The following is a 7,336-nucleotide window of genomic DNA, read 5'->3' on the forward strand; positions in this document are numbered from 1 at the left end:
CTTCCTTCCTTCCTTCCTTCCATCCTTCCTTCCTTCCTTCCTTCCTTCCTTCCTTCCTCAGCCCTTTTTTATTTTTATTTTGAGACAAGGTCTCACTAAGTCTCTAAGTTGCCCCAGCTGGGCTCGAACTTGGCGATCCTGCCTCAGCCTCCCTGAGTGCTGGGTTCTGGAGTCTACAGCTGAGCGGGTTGGACGCAAGCCTTTCCTTTCATTGTCAGCTGGACACCAGCCAGGCTTGAAAATGCTCTCTTTAAAGAAAGGACTGGGGGGTGGCCCAGGGGTGGAATGTTCTCCTAGCATGCACAAGGCCCTGGTTCCACAAATAAACACAATAAATAAAATGAATCAGGAAGGCGTGAGAAACAGACCCCCCTCCTCCAGCTTTAATGTATTTATTTTGAGCAACTTCCACTAGGCCATAGCCTAGGAGGGCAGGGGACAATGCCAACGCCCCCTCCCTCCGCCCCCGCGCGCCCCTCCCCAAGCTTGCAATCTGAGCCTGCGACACCTGTTCCTGAGCCCAGCTGCCTGTCACGGCCTTGGAATAGTGCAGCTCACCAATGCTAAAGGAGCAGATTCCAGTGTGCGGACCTGTGTGCTAACCAGTGGCCATTTCCTAAGCCCAAGGACAAGAAAGCCACTGAGATCTGGGGGAAGGAGACAGTGCCCAACTCCAAGCAGGAGGCCCAGGCCTCTGCCGACCTCCTGGACAGAGCCCACCACCTGCTCCACGGAGAAGCAATGGACGACGTTCTTGGGAAGGGGCCGCAAGCCAGGACAACTTCCCCAACACCCAGAGGTCTCCTGATAAAAATGGTTGTCATTTCCCACGGTAAAGAGGACAGGTTTTCTTGCAGAATTAGTCTTAGGCATCAGACATAGGCTTATGTTTGACATGCATCTAGTATTCCACTTTCTGTCACAGTGGCTGGTGGGTAACTTCTTTCTGGATCACTCTGATATTGCAGACTGCAAGAAATGTATCCCAGACCCCTTCACCACCCTAGTGATCCTTCAGAAGATACCAGTGGTAGAAATGATTGGACCTAGACACACTTTAGCAAGATTCAGAACAGGAGGAATAACTCATTCATTCATCCATTATCATCCACCCATCCATCCATCCACCCACCCATCCATCCATCCATCCACACAACCATCCATCCATCCACACACCCGTCCATCTACCCACCCATCTACACTTCCATCCATCCATCCATCCATCCACTCATCCACCCACCCACCCATCCACCCATCCATCCATCCATCCATCCACTCACTCATCCATCTATCCACCCATCCACCCACCATCCATCCATCCATCCACCTGTCTATCCATCTGCCCATCCATCCATCCATCCATCCATCCATCTACCCACCCACCCATCCATCCATCCACCCACTCATCCACCCATTCACACATCCATCCATCCATCCATCCATCTACCCATCCATCCATCCATCCACTCATCCATCCATCCATCCACCCTAACTCCCTTGCCATCATTTATCTACTATGTCTTCACTCACTCATCTTCCAAGACGTTGAGATCACAGACATAAAATAAAGACATAGTTCTTATCCCTGAGTTGGGTGAAAAAGTGGAGCAAAGGTTTTTTTTTCTTGTTTTTTTTTTTTTTTTGTCTTTTTGAGACAGGGTCCTGCTATGCAGTTCAGGCTGGCCTTGAGCTCACTTTGTAGCCCAGGCTGGTCTCGAACTCGAAACAATCCTCCTGCATCAGATTCCCAAGTGCTGGGATTACAGGCATGTGCCACCACATCCCATTCAAGGAAGGGTGTTCTAATGGGAATCACTCATGTAAAAGAGAGATGAGGGCAATCATTCGTGGCACACCCCTGGGATCCCAGCACCCTGAGAGGCAGAGGCAGAAAGGTTGCAAGTTCAAGCCCAGCCTGGGCAACTCAGAGACCGAGTGAGACCTTGACTCCAAAAAGAAGAAAAAAAGTTCAGTGCAAAGGTCTTGGGTTCAGTTCCCAGTTGCATGCACATGCATGTACACACACGCACGCATGCACCACACAGGCTCAGCCGTTAGGCACAACGGGAGTGGTGAGTGCTAATGCCACAGGAAAGCACTCCCTGAGGGCCACAGGCCTTGTGGCTTTGATAAGAGATGGGTTTTACCCCGAGGTGACGGAATGACACAGCCAGACTCACTCTGCTGTCACATCTATAAATGACTCATCTGTGCCCTTAGAAAAATGCCACTCTCTCCTGTAAAACAAGAACAGATGGACCTAACAATGCTGTAGACAAACAAAACGTCACTTAAAATGCAATTCACGTAGGGTCACACCAAGGCTAAGTTTTGGAAAAGCTAAGCTTGTTGATGCTTCTCATTTGCCTAGCTCAGGTGCTGGCGGTGCTGGCCAGAGCTGTCCGCCCTTCCAAGACACAGGTCGCTGTCATGTTCCCTGGAGCTTCATTCGTAAAAGCACAGAGATGGAGCCCTGGGGTCTTGCTGAACTGCCCAGGCTGGCCTTAAACTTGAAACCCTTCTGCATCAGCCTCCTAGGTAGCTGGGATTACAGGCATGTGCCACCACAGCCAGCGAGGGAAAAGCTTCCCTACCCTACCCAAACAGAAACGTAGGAGCCTGTGCCCCTGCCTACGTTATGACAGGTCTGATCCCCAGCCACCCCAGTGCCTAAAATGCAACTTGCAGTTCAATCTAGCCAAAGGGAGAGCTCACAGCCAGCTCATCTGCTAATACCAGTATTTAAACCACTGTTACTCTCTGGCTTGAAGTCTTCACTAAGGTGTCGCCTTCTAATGCGATGGTCAGTATTCCCATCTTTATTTAATAATACATATATTTGAATATATTTATTAATATATTTTTTTGTCTTTTTGAGACAGGGTCTCGCTATGCAGTTCAGGCTGGCCTTGAGCTCACTTTGCAGCCCAGGCTGGTCTTGAACTCACAACGATCACAACGATCACTCACAACGATCCACCTGCCTCAGCCTCCTGAGTGCTGGGATTACCGGTAAGCATCACTATGCCTGGTTTATTAATATATTTTCTAAAAAATACATTTACTTTAAAAGAACATCTTCTAAAGGTAGAATTTAAAAAGGTCATTTTGAGTGTTACCATACAATAGGTGAACGTGAAACTTAATGAAATAGAGCTGTAATACACTAACACAAACGTTAGCCCACCATCTTTATCACACTAAACAGATATTTAATCAAAGGAAAATGCACAAGAATCCCTAGAACCTCCAGCGGCGATACCAGCACCTGCTGCACTTCCACGATCCAAGGGTGTTTAAAGTAATGGATCCCAGCTGGGCATGGTGGCACACACCTGTAATCCTCACACTCTGGAAGGCTGAGGCAGGAGGATCCCAAATTCTAGCCCACCCTGGGTAATTTAATGAATTAGCAAGACCCTGTTTTGAAAATAAATAAATAAATAAAAATAAATAAATAATAAACTGCACGAGTTGTGTGAAGGTCCGGGGCTCAATACCCAGTACTGAAAGTACAGAAAAGTAATGATTTTTCAAATTGTAATGGGTGTTTCAATAGCATGTGATTAATAAAAATAAGCAATGTCCATTTGAATGCTTAAAATGATCCCACGCTGATCCAGATCCACTTCCTGGTTCCCCTCTCCCCACTCCAGGTGGCACCCTGCTCTCCACCATGTCTTGGGGGACTTCCCTCGCCCCTCCTTCCTGTGATCCGCAATTTAAGACCCCACGGGGTTGGGACCAGTGACTAAGGAACTCTGTGGCGGGTGACCGGACAGTGGATGGTGGACAGTGGTGGACGGTGGCCTGAGGGTCAACCAGACCCCACCGGCCGGCGGCCAGCCCTCTGGGGCTGGGTTTCACCAGCAGCGGCTCTGCCTCCCTCCAGGAGCCGGCCAGGCGGAGAGGCGAGCCTGAGGGCTGCCGGAGCTGCGGGCTGTTTCCCGCTGGGACCGAGGAAGGAGCCGCTTATCAGCTCTGCTCAAGCTCGGCAGCCCCTGGTGACTCGGGAGGGCAGGACTCCCGGTGCTGCAGAGTGACCCGGGGAGGGTGACCCGGACCCCGGCCAGGGGAACCGGAAGCTGATGACACCTGCCCAGGTGACAGGGAACAGGCCTGCGGCTCCGGGGACACACGGGGGCCGCGGGCAAACCCCAGGCTTTCCTGGGTTGCCAGGCAGGGAGGGTCGGCCCTGTCGCCAGACTGCCGCCCTCCTCTGGGCCTGCGGCCCCTGCACGCGGGCCAGGCGGGGCTCGGCTCAGGGTCACCAACCAGACATCGGGAGGAACAAAGGTCTCCGTGCCAACCTGGGCCCCGGCCGGGCGCTCGGATCGCCCCGGGGCCCACGCGCGTGCCGCAGGGGCCGGGTACCTGTGGGTGCGGGCTGGCGGCATCCCTCGGGCCGGGCTCCTGGCGGCCGGCGCAGCGCGGTCCCCGCCCGCAGCCCCCGGCCCTGGCTGCGCTGCAGCATCGCGGGGCGGGGCTGTGACGTCACCGCATCCCGCGCAGAGCATCCTTAAAGCGGCCGGCCGGGAGCTGGGGACCGGGACCAACACAGAAAGTGCTGCTCAACCGCCCTGCCCATCTGAAGACGCCGAACGCGCTGACGTGAAAACAAACACGCATTCCGGGGCCTCGGAGTGCTTGGTATTTTCCCTTCCGATTTTAAAAGAGATGCACGCGTTTTCCTGTCTTCGTTGGTAAACAGTGGTGGTGTTTTAGAAATAAATATTGTGTGCCCTAAGGTCGTCCCGCTGCACTAAAAGGTCAGCGGTACCCTGAATTCTCTTCCTCATTTCCCAAACTTACTGGTTGCCTGTGCTATGCCAGCCGCTATTTTCAGGGATACAGCAGGGGCCCTAAAGTCCCTGACCTGTGGTGCAACCTTTCAGGGACAAAGATACATATTAAGCACGGCGAAACAAATAGTATGAGAGAAGACAGCTGCTTCCTCTGAAGAGCGGACACCTCAGTTAGGGGGGCTAAGTTCAGAGCGGCTCTGTACAGCACGGGGTCTCTAGTTCACAAGGCATCGGAGACTTGAGAATTCCTGAATGGAGAGTTTAAGCGAAAGTTACGGGGGAGGTTTGAAAGGTTCTCAGCACAAAAAGGCACGTGAGAGGATGCGAATGTTAATAAGCTTGATTTAACTATTTAATAATGGATATCTGTATCAAAACTGCATGTGCACAGTAAACACACAGAATTTTTACTTGCTTATCAATTAGAAGATAAATTTTTTCTTTTTTCTTTTTTTTTGTCTTTTTGAGACGGGGTCTCGCTATGCAGTCCAGGCTGGCCTTGAACTCACTTTGTAGCAGAGGCTTGTTTTGAACTCGCAAGGATCCTCCTGCCTCAGCCTCCCGAGTGCTGGGATTACAGGCGTGTGCCGCCACGCCCAGCTAGAAGATAAATTTTTTTAAAAAGATAACTTTTCAGAGAAAGGGGTTAAGAGAATACGGGACTGTGAGAGGGAGCTGCGTTGCTGTTTGAAATTAGGCTGTCAACATGTCCCCACTTACAAGGTGACATTGAAGAAAAACATGGAGGGGGACAGCCACATTGACATGGGGCAGCCACCCCAGGTACAGGAAGGGGCCGTGCAAAGGGCCTGGGGTACAGTGCAGCTGGGCTCATCCCATGGTGAGCAGCCACATGACCACATGGCCTGTCGTGACCTTACAGCCACAGGGATTGCTGTGGAGACAGCAGCGGCCCTGTGGTCGGGGAGCTGGCGACACAAATCTGATTCTTATTTTGCAACAATCACCAAGCTCAGGAGGGAGAAAGGACTGGAGGATGCGGGAAAGCCAGGCGGGAGGGTTCAGAGTGGGCCTGGGAGAGGCTGGGTGACTGCAGGGACAGGTGCTGGGCGGGGGCAGCGGGAAGAAGTGTCTAGCGAGCTGCTAAGGAAGGCAGGAAGACCCTCAGGCCCTCAGGGCTCAGCCCCAGAGCGGCTTCTTTCTCACTTCTGTGGCCCTGATGGAGGGAAGGTGGGCGGGGGAGGGCCTAGAGGAGCAGGGGAGGTGCCGGCCCTGACTGGGGCCTGCTGACATGGCCACCCCCTGCCGCAAAGCAGGCTGGGAGATGCGGCCCCCATACCCAGGGCGGGGGGTGGCGGCCGGGGAATGCCAGGAGAGCAAGGGCTAGGATCTGGTTTCTGACACAGCTTGCACAGTCAGAGAAAAGGCAAGAGATCCAGGCATGGTTGAGAAGAAAGGAATTTCTAAATATTCCTTTGAGTTGAGCTTGGTGGTGCACGCCTGTAATCCCTGCACTTGGGAGGCTGAGGCAGGAGGACCGCCATGAGTTCGAGGCCAGCCTGGGCTACACAGTGAGTTCAAAGCCAGCCTGGACTACATAGCGAGCTCCTGTCTCAAGAAAAGCCCCTCAAAACACAAAACACAAAACAACAGCAAGGAGAAAAATGTTTCCTTTTAATTTCTTTTAGCCTTCCAAGTGTAGAACGTTCTTTTTTAACCCTTCCGGTCAGATGAGCGCGTGGTTTTTCTCCTCCTGTGTGACACGGTCTCTCCTGTCGCTAGGCCCACACAGGACCCAGCGTTGACAGAGGGGACAGACGCACAGCTGGCGGGGTGGGGGTGGGCATGAGGGGCTGAGCTGACTGCGGGACCCTCAGCCTCAGTGTGGGCAGGATGCAGAGACTTTGGCAGAGAGATCCGGGCAGCAGCGCCGACTCCCAGGAAACCGGGTCCCACCGTGGACGCGGCCGCGCCCAGCTGGAGGTCCCGGGAGCCGCCCTGCGGGCCGGCGTCCACCAGGGGGCGGCAGAGTCCCGCGGAGCTGGCGCAGGCCGGGCCGGGCCTGGTCGACGTTGGGCGGCTGGGTCCGAAGCGAGGTTCGTTCTTCTCCCGAACTCACTTGTCCTGCAAAGCACAGGGCCGCGGGGTTTTATGGGTAACATTAGACAGCAGATTCCGCGCCGGGTTTTTTGTTTTCTGTACTGGGGTTGAAACCCGCGGCCTTCCTAGTAAGTTGCATTCCCAGCCCTTTGTTATTTTCTTAGTTTGAGACACGGTCTCGGTAAGTCATTAAATTGCCCAGCCTGGGGTTGAACTTGGGATCCTCCTGCCTCAGCCTCCTCAAGTGCTGGAATTGCAGGTGTGCCCTACCACTCCTGCCTCATGTTGAAGTTTTTATCCATGCGACTGTTGTCACTTGATGGAATGTGCATGCTCCCCACCATCTTGGTCTTCATCACCATCTTCATCCTGTGGTCCTTCCGGAGCCTGAGCAGTGGGGAGGGGGGCGGGAGGGAGGAAGGCAAGGCTGGAGGCGGAAGTGGAGGCCCGGCCGGGTGTGGTGCTGGGAG

General features: G+C 53.5%; 1 protein-coding gene across 1 annotated transcript in view; it reads right to left on the minus strand.

The window, feature by feature from the left end:
• Window positions 1–4,583, minus strand: part of Slc45a1 (solute carrier family 45, member 1) — a gene marked incomplete in the record, with an annotated part of 30,120 nt that extends 25,537 nt beyond the window's left edge. Inside the window, 1 exon segment of the mRNA XM_013504132.1 lies at window positions 4,375–4,583.
• Between the last annotated feature and the right edge of the window lie 2,753 nt (window positions 4,584–7,336).

This window comes from Chinchilla lanigera, unplaced genomic scaffold (assembly GCF_000276665.1).
Source record: "Chinchilla lanigera isolate Chin_1 unplaced genomic scaffold, ChiLan1.0 scaffold00085, whole genome shotgun sequence".
In the NCBI taxonomy this organism is placed as follows: domain Eukaryota; kingdom Metazoa; phylum Chordata; class Mammalia; order Rodentia; family Chinchillidae; genus Chinchilla; species Chinchilla lanigera.